General features: G+C 36.5%; 1 protein-coding gene across 6 annotated transcripts in view; it reads left to right on the forward strand.

Annotated features, from left to right (window-relative positions):
• The window catches only part of PDE4D (phosphodiesterase 4D), a 1,603,025-nt gene that overhangs the window by 70,426 nt on the left and 1,518,398 nt on the right, over positions 1 to 14,201 (forward strand). The gene's annotated exons all lie outside the window — the stretch shown is intronic.

The following is a 14,201-nucleotide window of genomic DNA, read 5'->3' on the forward strand; positions in this document are numbered from 1 at the left end:
TTTTGTGTCTTTGGGATTTTTGCCTTCCCCGCCATTGGTAAATAGCATATCTCCTCTGCCAATCGCTGACCTTTGAGATAACTTCCTTTGTTAAACATCCACTCATTTATGTGAGTATTAGTTTTCTTTCTTTCTTTTTTCCCCAGTTTCAAAAGCTACTCCTTTTTTCTGCCTTACATTCAACTGCTTTCAGTACTGAATAAGGTCCTCTGAGGAACCTGTTGTCTACATATTTGATAGGAAGGGAGTCAGAAGCAAAGGAACTAGCAATCATAAAGATAAGTTTGCACATGTGAACTGAAGAGAAACATGTTTTTTCGTCATTGCAAATTAGGCTTATATATTACTAGTTGTAACTTTCACGCTAGCATATATCAAAATGAAGTATAGGTTGGTTGAGATGCTGTTCTGAAGTGTATGATATGGTTTTAATACGTGGTGAAACTGACCTATATGATATTTGTAAATTTTCAGAGGCCCCATGTGGACCTTTTGAAGTAAAAACGTATTGGAAATGGATGAAAACATGATACTTGCCTTGATCCATACAAGCTGGGATATTTAGAAATCAGCATGTATTCATGAGCCGGAGGTCACAGGATGGTATCTAAAGACTCTTGTGTTAAACTATACCGGGAGCACCACTGCAGAGCTGTCGGCCCATCAGTCTAGGGCAGTGCTTTCCAACTCGTGTCCATCAGCACCACTACTAGAGAAGTCGCTGAGGCCTCCAGGGAATGCACAGCGACCCCTCTATCTGTCCCTTCATAGTTTCCATGTCCAGCTGCGTGTAGTTTTCCTCTCTGTATTCTTGCTTTTGAAATTTCTGGGCCAAAATTCGGCAGGGAGAAGGGCAGGATGAGGATGAAGCGACCAGTATGAGGAGACGTAACATAAGGCCCAGTTGTGCTACACCAGCGGAATTACAGCAGACCGGTGAAGGAATTCTAGAAACCTTGATTCTGTGACTGACTTGTTAACTGTGAGGCAAGGCTGTCATTTGCTCAAGATTGTGTTTTGTTTCTATTGTTATGTCAACCATGACTGCTGCTGCTATTAGCTACCATCTGTTGTATCAATGTACTTCAAATTAATATCTCAACCAACCTGTATTCTCTTGTTTATGGATGGTAGCACGGAGTGGTAGCGGGGGTGTGCTAGGCCTCTATGTGATAATACAGTTTTATAACCTGCTTTTGTTTTTATTTTTCCATTTAACAAACTGGTGTGCACATCAGTTTGCTCCTCTAAATGTTTTTCTACGGCATACTTTTTTTATAGTTAGTTTTTAATGATTAGATGGCATTCACCTATCCAATCAAATCTAAATTATTTGCTACAGTAAAAATTGGTATGTATTTCCTTGTAGCTAAAACAAAATATTTTCTTAGGATATATTTCTAGAAGTAGAGCTGGTAGACTAAATAGTGTATTTGCTTATAAAAGTTTGATTTTTTTTTGTCAAATTGCCATCCAGAAGGTTTTTTCCCCCTTCTATTTATTTTCCTACCAGTGGTGCATAAGAAGGCATATTTTCCAGTATCTTAAATAGTATTGTTTTAAATAAAAACCTTGCCAATCTGATATGAGGGAAATGGTACCTCACTGTGGTTTTATTGCATTTCTTAAAATACTAATGCAGTTAGACATTTTTTCCTTTATAAATTGCCCATTAGTATCTTTGCTTTTCTTTCTTTGGGGATGCTTAGTTTTCAATTAATTTTATTGAAATTCTTTATATAGCACAAATAATATTCATTTGGCTATGAGTCTTCTATAATGTAAATATTTTCCCCATTTTATTAGTCATCTTTTGACTTTTTTCCCTTGGTAAGTTTTTACATGAGAAAATTTTGTGCATGTAGTTGAATCTTTGCCTGTTTTCCTTTTAAGGTTTCTGCCTTTGTGTTTAGAAAGGACTTTCTGTTGTGTTTAGAAAGGACTTCCCCACCTCAGGATTATATACATTTTTCTTACATTTTCTTCCAGTACTTTTTTGGTTTCTTTATTTCATATTTAGATCATTATCCATCTGGAATTTATTTTGTTGTGTAGCAATGTGGGGATTTAAGTTTATATCTTTTCCAGATAATTTTCCACTTGTCCTGACAACGATTTACTGAATAATCTATCCTTTTCAAGTTTTACCTTGAAAAAAATACAAAATTCTGATTTTAGATTTTCTATATTTTTCATTGATTTCTCTACCTCTTTTTTGGTCATCATATTATCTTGACTGTTGTAATGCATTTAAATATTTGATAGCTTGAATCACTCATCTTTCCAAAAATTTCTTGGCTATTTCTCTCATCATCTCCTAACCAGATGGTTGTCATTGTGTCTTATTGCATCTCCACCATTTATCTCACTTGCTCATAATCTGTTCACAAGAGAACTGGCTATTGTTCTAAAACATAAATTGGATAATGTTACTCTCCTGATTGTTGTATATGTGCCGTGCTGTGCTAAGTTACCTCAGTCATGTTTGACTCTTTGCAACCCTATGGACTGTAGCCCACCAGGCTTCTCTGTCCATGGGATTCTCCAAGCAAGTATACTGGAGTGGGTTGCCATTTCCTTCTCCAGGGGATCTTTCTGACCCAGGGATTGAATCTGTGCCTCTTATGTCTCCTGCATTGACAGATGGGTTCTTTACCATTAGCACCACCTGGGAAGCCCATTGTTATATATACTTCCAACCATTAAAAAAAAAAAAAAAAAACTGAAAATGGGTACATTGCCTATACCAGGATTTTAAGCCTAAACTAAGCTGTTTCTGGGCTTCAGAGTGTTTGTGGACACTGTATACATTATTTTGGTGAATGTGCTTTTTGTCCCTCTTTTTCTGGAGAATATGGTTCATGGTTTCACTAGACTTTAAAGATTTATGACCCCAAAGCATTGAAAACCACTGGGCTCCATGAAGGAGCTCAGATTCCTCAAAATGGCCCTTCAAGACCAGGCTCACCGTGGGTGAACTTTGCTTACCTTCCTTACCTGCCTCCTACATCCTTTCAGCTCTCCTCGCATCCTGAAATACTTGTGATTTACTAAACAGTCTGCTGATTCACGCCCCAGTGCCTTTGAACATGCTATTCCTTCTGCCCAAGTGCTCTCCCCTACGCACGTCATCCATGTGGAAAATTGCTGTTTGTCCTTCAAGAAATGATCAAAGGATCTTCTGCTCTGTGAAACCTTCCCTGAGCTCCTTAGGCAGAGCTGATTACCCTCTCTCTCTGTTTTTTTAAACCATTGTACTTAGTCTGTATTTTATTATTGCTCTTGTGTTACTAGTGGATTCTTGAGTAAAAGTCAAAGAAATTTGGGGTACAAAGCAGTGGGAGAGTGAATGAAAAGAAAGAGAATAATTAGGGAGCCCTGGCATCTTGTATGTAGGTAATGGAGATGGAGGAAGGGAGTGGAGATTTATTTTGAAACTAGAGTAGACAAGATTTCTTTTTGCTTTTATTTATTTATTTAAAGTTGACATGTTTTGTTTTTACTTTATGAGGTTATGAAGATAGCAGTAGGAGTGGTGATGGAGCTACAAGTAGAGACACCCAATAGCTAGAGGTAATCCCCTCCTTCCCCGACCCAGACTGGAGTCATAGGCACAGTCTCTTAAATCTATCTGTGCCCATATAGGCAGGAAGCAAAATGAGTCTGGAGCAGGGGCTATGTATGAGCAGAATAATTTGTAAGATCCTTGGTTCTCTTTGAAATAGGCATTCAGTGGGGGATCATATGAGGTATTTCTCTGCTTGTCTGGGATATTTAGTCATTCTGAATCACTTTTTAATGTTCCAACAAATTCCATATGTCTCTGGTTGCCGGTTTCTTGCTTATTGTCCTTTTGGCTAAGATCAAATGTAGTATCTGTTTTATTATCAGTTTAATAGGTTTTGTTGATGAACTGTTCTAGGGGGAGAGAAAGAACAATCTGGTATGACCCTTAGGTTTCTGACTCAAACAGCTGAGTGGATGGTGTGGGCATCATTTTTCACATTTAGCTGGTGGGCTTCATAAGATTTCATGATCAATCCCTACATCCTTAGACACCACTTTTCCTGACTCACTGCAAAAGTCCATTGTGGGTAGGATGACTAGTTCCTTTACTGCCTCCTGAGACTAAGGCTCTGGGGGTGCTGGTCATGCAGTATGCACAAGAGGCCCAGGAAGAAGCCTTCATGGAAATGTATCTTGGAATGGATCTGGAATGAATAAAACACACTAAATTTAAAATTACTGGAAATGAAGTTGAGTTCATGTCCACCATCTGCAGTCGATTTGTGTTAGTTTTCTGAGATGCCTCTGGCTGTGCTGTGAGCGTACTCAGTCATGCCCTGACTCTTTGCGACCCCACAGACTGTAGCCTGCCAGGCTCCTCTGTCCATGGGATTTCTCAGGCAAGAATACTGGAGTGGGTTGCCATTTCCTACTCCAGGGGATCTTTCTGACCCAGGGATGAAACCCGCGTCTCCTGTGTCTTCTGCACTGGCATGTGAATTCTTTATCACTGCATCACCAGGTAGTTTCACAGTTATAAAAGCTTTGCTACTTGAGTAAAAACAGTGTTGCCTAGTTAAAACTACTATAGGGCAGTCTGCAAATTCAAAAATGTGTTTGGCAGTTGCCAGCTGTGAGCTTCTGGAGAGGTGGAATATATTGGGCTACCTTATTTTTTTTTAAAGACCGTATGGTGTTCCCTTGCTTATATGTCGTATCATACAGCCAGTTCCCTCCTAGTGGACATTTAGGTTTTTTAATATGTTTCCCTGTTTCCAACAGTGCACACATGTGCAAGTATATCTGTAGGATAAAGTCTTAAGAATAGAATTATTAGATGAAAGCAATTTTTTGCCATAAAAGTTGCACCAATCTCCCTTTATAGCAGTGTCCAGTGTTCCTGCTTCTCCTATCTGCACCACCCGCCCACCGCCCCCTGCCCAGCAACACTGAGTGCTAATCTGATAGGAAAAAAATACTGCCTCATGGTTATTTTAGTTGTTTTATCATGAGTACAATCAAACCTCTTTCCTGACATGTCATTTCCCTTTTTGTACCATTACCTACTTTTGAACCTCTGAAACTGAGAAAGTGGTGGTTGTCAAGAGGAAGCTTTTCCTGTTTTTCCCTAACACCTCTCTGGGAACTGACTAGAAGTCTCAATTTTCAGTCTTGTGAAGGCCAACTCAGGTTACTCAGCTAATGGTCCCTATTCCTTCCACACACATATTTGTTGAATGCACACTCTGTCAGATTCTGACCTAGGAGGTACAGTCAATGAACAAAATAGGCATGAAATCTCGCCCTTATGGAGCTTGCCTTCTTAAGGGGACAGCATACTATAAATAAAGCTATGGTTTTTCCAGTAGTCATGTATGGTTGTGAGAGTTGGACTATAAAGTAAGCTTAGCGCCAAAGAATTGAACTGTGGTGTTGGAGAAGACTCTTGAGAGTCCCTTGGACTGCAAGGAGATCCAACCAGTCCATCCTAAAGGAAATCAGTCCTGAATATTCATTGGAAGGACTGATGCTGAAGCTGAAACTCCAGTACTTTGGCTACCTGATGGAAAGAACTCACTGGAAAAGACTGTGATGCTGGGCAAGATTGAAGACAGGAGGAGAAGGGAACAACAGAAGATGAGATGGTTGGATGGCATCACGGACTCAATAGACATGAGTTTGAGCAAGCTCCAGGAGTTGGTGATGGACAGGGAAGCCTGGTGTGCTGCAGTCCATGGGATCGCAAAGAGTTGGAGACGAATGAGCGACTGAACTGAACGGAACTGATACTATAAATAAATTAGCTAAAAAATTACAAATGTCAGGTGGAGTAATACCATGAAGGACAATAAAACAGAGAAGGGTTTAGATGCTGTGGGTAAGGGGTGGTGCTGTTTTACATAAAGTTGACAGGAAAGGCATTTCTAAACACTTTTCTCGGCTTCTTTCTCATTTTTTTGTGTCCTAATTATACTCCTTTTCCTTGTTTCATTCTTATTATTTTTTTCAAGTGTGAATTCTCTGATGCAGAATATGGATAAAGCTTTGTTTTGTGACTTTTCTATAATGATTGCATTAAAATGATTTTAGTGTGAATTGTCTGGTGTATTGGAACAAATCAAGTGATACCAGAAGGCCTTTTAAAATTTGTTACATTTATAGGGTGAAAGGAGCACTAACATCTTATATAGAACAGGTGTTAAATATTCTAGTAGTTGGTGAGGGCCATTTCATTTCATTCTTGGATAGTGCCCGCGCTCTCTCACAGTTGCCTGATGTCAATCACAAAAGAGGTAGCTAGCTTCTTGATGAGACTTGTTCATGGCTTTTATCCCCATAACAAAGACAGTCTTCATTTGGAAGAAGTAGAAATGGCAAAGTAGAAGTGCAAATTTATCATAGTTTCCATGCCTCCTGAGCATAAAATATCTATAACAGGGTTTGTAAGGGAACAAAAGTTTTTTTTATGAACTGGAAAGAAATGCTCTAAGATTTCTATCCTGGAAGCAGAGGTAACTGGATTTCCATAATGGATACTAAAGATATGAGGAATATTCTCAGTTTACATATTCTCTCTGAATTTATGCTAAAAGAAAAGGTATTAATATAAGTGAAAATTAACGTAAAACCCAAATGTATTAAGTATATTCAAGATCTACATGCAAGTCACAGTGGGAAAGGCAGTTTCTTAACAAAAGTCAGAAAAATTGGGGGAACAGAGTTAGGGAATCTATCCACCATCAGTTTTCAGTGACATCACAAACTGACTGCTTAGCTTTCCTTATTGTCTGGATTCAGTGTAAAATAATAAAAATATCCTTTGCTAAATGCTTTATGAAAGGCATTATGCCAAACATCTTATACATTACCTATTTCATTCTCACATTAAGCCTAAAAGGCTTATAGATGAAGAAACTTAGACAGGTAAGTGACCTGCCAACACCAGACAGTTACTAAACATTAGAATTGGGACTTGAGTCTCATTTGTCTGATTCAAACTTGTACTCAACCAGTGTTTACCGAGCATCTCCAATGGGCCAAACTACAGTTTAAGATGGGTTCACATATGTTCAGCCATTGCAAAAACCAGATAAAGTAGATTCTCTGTGAATGGGAAGCAGAGAGGTGAAGTGATTGTGTTGAGGTCACACATACTAGAGCGGTTAAATCAGAATATGAATCAAGTCCCCTGTCTCTAAACCTGACTTTTTCTCTCTCTCTTCTCTGTCCCTCTTTCTTTACTATATTATAGCATATTATTTGCACAATGATCATGATATTATTCTTCCAGTTGCCTGTTTCTTTTAGGTAAAGTGATAATTAGCAGAGATTCCTGGGGGAAAGGTGTGAAATATCTGCACTTTAAAAACCCATGCTGGATTTTTCCTCATCATTTAGCCTGTTACCTTGTTGAATCTAATTTGGTACTTCTAGAAACAGTATGAGTTCTGTGGGTAGTGTTCAGTATGCTTCAGTGAGCTAAATGACATCCTGGTGGTCTGGGAAGACTCTTACTGCTCCTAAACATGTATGAATAATAGTTACCACCTAAGCAAATAGCTTAGGCAGTAAGCAAACAGACTTCAGTACTGAAGGACTTGAAATGGATGGGTATTTTCCAATTTCCTTTTCTCCCCCTGCTTTTTTTTTTGAGGTATAATTGATAAGTGAAGTATCAGATATTTAGAGTTTACAATGTGATGATTTGATATACATTATGGAAGGGTTCTTCTCCATTGAGTTTTAATTGGTACATCCATCACTTCACATCTTTACCTCTTTTCTTCCTTTTCTATTTTTTGATGACAATGTTTAAGTTCTATCCTCAGCAAATTGTAATTATACAATACAGGGTTGTCAACTACAGTCACCATGTTAAATACTGAATCCTCAGAACCTATTCATTTTATAACTGAAAGTTGATGCTCTTTTACCAGCCCCTTCCTATTTCCCCCTCCACAGCCTCTGAAACCAACTTTATACTTTGTTTCTATGAGTTCAACTTAAAAAAATATTCCATTATAAATGACACAGTACAATATTTGTCTTTCTCTGGCTTATTTTACTTAGCATGGTATTCTCCAAGTTGATCCATGTTGTTGCAAATGACAAGGTTTCCTTCTTGTCTTAAGGCTAAGTCATATTTTATTATTATTATCACATTTCCTTTGTCCATATATCTGCTGACAGATACTTGGCTTTGAGATACTAATTTCATTTCCTTTGGGTATTTACTCAGAAGTGGGATTGCTGGATCAAAAAATAGTTCTATTTTGATGTTTTGAGGAATCCTCAAAAAGTGGATATATCACTTTACATTCCTACCAACAGTGTACAAGTGTTCCCTCCTCTCCACATTCTTGTCAACATTATTTCTTGTCTTTTTGATAATAGACATTCTAACATATGTGAAATTATATCTCATTTTGGCTTGAATTTACATTAGCCTGATGACAAGTGATGTTGAAACGTTTTCATGTACATATTGGCCATTTGTAAGTCTTCTTTTGAAAGATGTTTCTTTAGGCCTCAGGGTTTTTTTTTTTTTTTTTTGACTGTGCTGCCCATGACGTGTGGAATCTTAGTTCCCTGACCAGGAATTGAACCTATGCCCCCTTATATTGGAAGTGTGGAGTCTTAACCACTGACCTGCCAGAGAAGTCCCTCCTTTCCTCATTTTTAATTTAGATTATTTGCTTTTTTGCTATTGAGTTGTATGAGTTCCTTGTATATTTCGGATATTAACCCTTTATTGGATATGTGGTTTGCAAATACTTTCTCCCTTTTCGTAGGCTGCCTTTTCCTTTTGTTGGTGATTTCTTTTGCTCTGCAGAAGACTTTCACATACTTCTTATTTTTTTTTTTTTTTGTTTACTTTGATGCCTTTGCTTTTGATATCAAATTTAAAAAGCCATCACTAGGATCAGTATCAGGGACTTACCTCTCATGTTTTGTTTCAGGTGTTTTATGGTTTCAGGTCTTATGTTTAGGTCTTTAATCCATTTTGAGTTGATTTTTGTGTAAGATATTGTGTACTGTGTAATATAAGAGTCTAGTTTCATTCTTCTTCGTGCGGCTGTACAGTTTTCTCAATGCCATTTATGAAAGAAACTGTCTTTTGACCTTTGTATATTTTTGACTCCTTTGGTGAAAATTAATTGACTTTATATGTATGAGTTTATTTCTGGTCTTGCAACTCTGTTCCATTGGTCTAAATGTCTGTTTTTATACCAGTATCATACAGCTCTGATTTCCATAACTTTGTTAATATAGTTTGAAATCAGGAATTATGATGCCTCCAGTTTTGTTCTTCTTTCTGTGGCTATTCAGGGTCTTTATGGTTTCAGATAAATTTTAAAACTCAATTTTAGTATTTTCTGTGAAAATTTTGATAGGAATTTTGATAGGGATTTTACTAAATCTGTAGATAGATGCTTTGATTAATACAGGCATTTTAACAATATTAATTCTTCTAATCTGTGAACATAGAATGTCTTTCTATTTATTTGTGTCCTCTTTACTATCTTCTGTCAATGTCTTAGTTTTAGGTGTACAACTCTTTCACTCTTTTTGTTACATTTAGTCCTAAGTATTTTATTCCTTTTTAATGCTATTATAAGTGGGGTTGTTTTCTTAATTCATCTTTCTGACAGTTGATGTTTAGAAATACAACTGATTTTTGCGTGTTGATTTTGTATTCACAACTTTACTGAAATTACTTATTAATTCTAATGGTTTTTTTTTTTTTTGGTGGAGTCTTTATGGATTTTCTATATATAATATCATGTTTCTTTAAATAAGGGCAATTTTGCTGCTTTCTTTCTGATTTGATTTCCTTTTATTTCTTTTTCTTGCTTAACTGCTCTGGCTAGGACTTCTGGTACCATGTGGAATAAAAGCAGTAAAGGTGGGCATCCTTGTCTTGGTCCTGATCTTATAGAAAAAGCTTTAGTGTTTCACCATTAAGTATAATATTAATTGTGGGCTTGTCATATATATCTTTCATTATGTTGAGGCACATTCCATCTATATGCAGTTTGTTGAGGGTTTTTATTATGTAAAGCTGTTGACTTTTGTCAAATGCTTTTTTGCAACTGTTGAGATGATCATTATTTTTTACATTGACTTGCAGATGTTGAGCCATTCTTACACTACTGAAATATTTTCCACTTGATCATAGTATATGATACTTTTAATATATTGTTAAATTTGATGATACTCTAATTAGTACTTTGTTATGGATTTTTTTGCATCTATATTCTTCAAGGATCTTGAACTTTAATTTTTTTTCTTATAATATCCTTGTCTGGCTTTTGTATCAGAGTTATGTTGGCCAGGTAGATTGAGTTTGAATGTGTTCTTTTCTATTTTTCAGAAGAGTTTGAGAAGGATTGATACTAGTACTTCCTTAAATGTTTGATGGAATTCACCAGTGAAGCCATCTGGTCTTGGACTTTTGTTTGTTGTGAGGTTTTTAATATTACTGATTCAATCTCCTTACAAGAAATCAATCTGTTCTGATTTTCTGTTCATCACATTCACTTTTTTTAAAATTAATTTATTTTAATTAGAAGATAATCTCTTTATAATAATGTAATGGTTTTTGCCATACATCAGCATGAATTGGCCACAGGTATACATGTGTCCCCCCAGTCCTGAACCTGTCTCCCATGATTCAGTCTTGATAGATTGTATATGTCTAGGAATTTATCCATTTCTTATAAGTTGTCCAATTTGCTAGCATTTAATTATTCATGTAGTCTTTTATGATCTGCTGTATTTCTGTAGTATCAATGCACTATACTTACTCTTTAGTTTCTGATTTTATTTGTTTGAGTCCTCTTTCTTTTTTTAGAGAGTCTTGCTAAAGGTTTGTCAATTTTGCTTATCTTTTAAAAGAATCAGCTCTTAGTTTCATTGATCTTCTCTATTGTCTTTTAGTGTCTATGTATTTCTGGCCTGATCTTTGTTATTTCCTTTCTTCTGCTGTTTTTGGACTTATTTTGTTATTTTTCCCAGTTCCTTTAAAATGTAAAGTTAGGTTGCTTATTTGAGCTCTTTATTCTCCCTAATTATAATCATTTATTGGTATAAACTTCCCTCTTGGAGAGTCATTGCTGCATCCCCAATGTTTTGGTATGTTGGCATTTACATTTTCATTTGTTTCAAGATGCATTTTGATTTCTCTTTTGACTTTTTCTTTGCTACATTGGTGGTTCTTCATGATCATGCTGTTTAATCTCTACTGTGAATTTTCCAGTTTTCTTCTTGTAATTGATTTCTAGTTTCATACCTTTGTGGTAGGAAAAGATATTTGGTATGATTTCAGTCTTCTTAATTTTATTAAAACTTATTTTGTGGCCTAACATATTATTTATCCTGGAGAATGTTCCATGTGTACTTGAGAAGAATATGCACTCTACTTCTGTTGGATGAAATGCTCTGTATATGTCTGTTTATCTGACCTTATGTGTGGTTTAAGTTCAATGTTTCCTTATTGATTTTCTGTCTGGATGATCTATCTAGCGTTGAAAGTGGGGTATTGAAGTCCTTTGCTATTATTGGACTGCTGTCTATTTTCCCGTTTGGGTCTGCTAATATTTACTTTATATGTTTAGGTGTCCCTATGTTGGGTTCATAAATATTTATAGTTGTTATATCCTTTTAATTAATTAACCCATTTATCATTATATAATGACCTTCTTTGTCTTTTGTTACAGTCTTTGGCTTAAAGTCTATTTCATTTAAATAAATATAGCTATCCTTGTTTTCTTTTGGTTTCAGTTGGCATAGAATATCTTTTTCTATCCCTTTGCTTTTAGTTCATATGTATCCTTAAATTTTTTGAAGGCAGCTTATAGCTGGGTCTTATATTTTGTTTTTTAAATTCATTCAGGAATTCTGTATCTTTTGATTGGAGAATTTAATCCATTTACTCTTAAAGTTATTATTGATAGTTGTGACTTTCTATCATCCTTCGGTTTATATTTTCTGGTTCTTTTGCAATTCTTTTGTTCATTTCTTCTTCTCTTGCTGCTTTTGTAATTTGATGATTTTCTGTAGTGGTATACTTAGATTCCCTTCTCTTTTGTGTGTACCTTCTATCGGCTTTTGCTTTGTGGTTACATGTGACTTACATAAAGCATTTTATTTTTATGACTGTCTATTTGTAGCTGATAATTTCAAATGCAAACCAAAGCTCTTCTTCGTCCACACTTTATGTTTTTATGTCACAATTTGCATCTTTTATCCATTTTAAAATACTTTTGTGTCCAGTTTTTAATACTTTTGTCTTTAAACCTTCATCCTAGAACTATGTTATTTACCCACTACAATTATATCATGAAAACATTCTGAATTTAGTGATATATTTACTTGTACCAGTGAATTTTATGCTTTTATCTAGTTTCCTGTTACTAATTAGTATTCTTTGCTTAGCTTGAAGAATTTGCTTTAACATCTCTTTTAACTCTGGTCCAGTGGTGAGAAACTTCTTCATCTTTGTTTGTCTGGAAAACTCTTTGTCTCTTCTTCAGTTCTGAAAGACAGCTTTGCTGTATAGAATATTTTTGGTTGGTAGTTCTTTCTTTTCAGCACTTTGAATGTATTATGCCACTCCCTTCTGGTCTGCAAGGTTTCTGTTGAAAAATCCGTTCAAAGTCTTATGGGAGTACTCTTGTATCTATTAAGTTTTTTTTTTTTTTTTAATTTTTAATTGAAGGATAATTGCTTTACAGAATTTTGTGGTTTTCTGTCATATATCAATAAGAATCAGGCCATGTCCCCTCACTCCCAGATACTCCTCCCATCTCCCTCCCCACCCACCCTTCAACTTGTTGCAGAGCCCCTGTTTGAGTTCCCTGAGTCATACAGCAAATCCCCATGGCTATCTGTTTTACACATGGTATTGTAAATTTCTATGTTACTCTCTCCATACATCTCCCCTTCTCTCTCCTCTCTCCTCACCTTGTCCATAGGTCTGTTCTCTATGTCTGTTTCTCCATTGCCGCCCTGAAAATAAATTCATCAATGCCATCTCTTCAGATTCCATATATATGTGTCAGTATAGGAGAAGGCAATGGCACCCCACTCCAGTACTCTTGCCTGGAAAATCCCATGGACGGAGGAGCCTGGTAGGCTGCAGTCCATGGGGTCATGAAGAGTTGGACATGACTGAGCGACTTCCCTTTCACTTTTCACTTTCATGCATTGGAGAAGGAAATGGCAACCCACTCCAGTGTTCTTGCCTGGAGAATCCCAGGGATGGGGGAACCTGGTGGGCTGCCGTCCATGGGGTTGCACAGAGTCAGACACGAATGAAGCGACTTAGCAGCAGCAGTAGCATATGATATTTATATGTCTCTTTCTGACTTACTTCACTCTGTACAATGGGCTCTAGTTTCATCCACCTCATTAGATCAGATTCAAATGTGTTCCTTTTTATGGCTGAGTAGTATTCCATTGTATATCTATACCACAGCTTCTTTATCCATTCATCTGTTGATGGACATCTAGGTTGCCTCCATGTTCTAGCTATTGTAAATAGTACTGCAGTGAACAATGGGGTACATATGTCTTTTTCAGTTTTGATTTCCTCAGGGTATGTGCCTAGAAGTGGGATTTCTGGGTCATAAGGTAGTTTTATTCCTAACTTTTTAAGGAGTCTCCATACTGACTTCCATAATGGCTGTATCAGTTCACATTCCCACCAGCAAAGAAAGAGTGTTCCCTTTTCTCCACACCCTCTCTGGCATTTATTGTTGTAGACCTTTTTGTTGATGGCCATTCTGACTGGTGTGAGGTGGTATCTCATTGTAGTTTTGATTTTAATTTCTCTGATAATGAGTGATGTTGAGCATCTTTTCATGTGCTTGTTAGCCACCTGTATGTCTTCTTTGGAGAAATGTCTCTTCAGGTCCCTTTCCCACTTTTTGATTGGGTTGTTTGCTTTTCTGGTATTGAGTGGTATAAGCTGCTTGTGTATTTTGGAAATTAATTTTTTATAAGAAAAGAAAAGATATATCCATCTGAATGCAGGGTTCCAAAGAAAGCCTTCCTCAATGATCAATGCAAAGAAACAGAGGAAACAATAGAATGGGAAAGACTGGATATCTCTTCAAGAAAATTAGAGATACCAAGGGAACCTTTCATGCAAAGATGGGCACAATAAAGGACAGAAATGGTATAGACCTAAC

Source organism: Bos javanicus, chromosome 20, assembly GCF_032452875.1.
Source record: "Bos javanicus breed banteng chromosome 20, ARS-OSU_banteng_1.0, whole genome shotgun sequence".
NCBI lineage: Eukaryota > Metazoa > Chordata > Mammalia > Artiodactyla > Bovidae > Bos > Bos javanicus.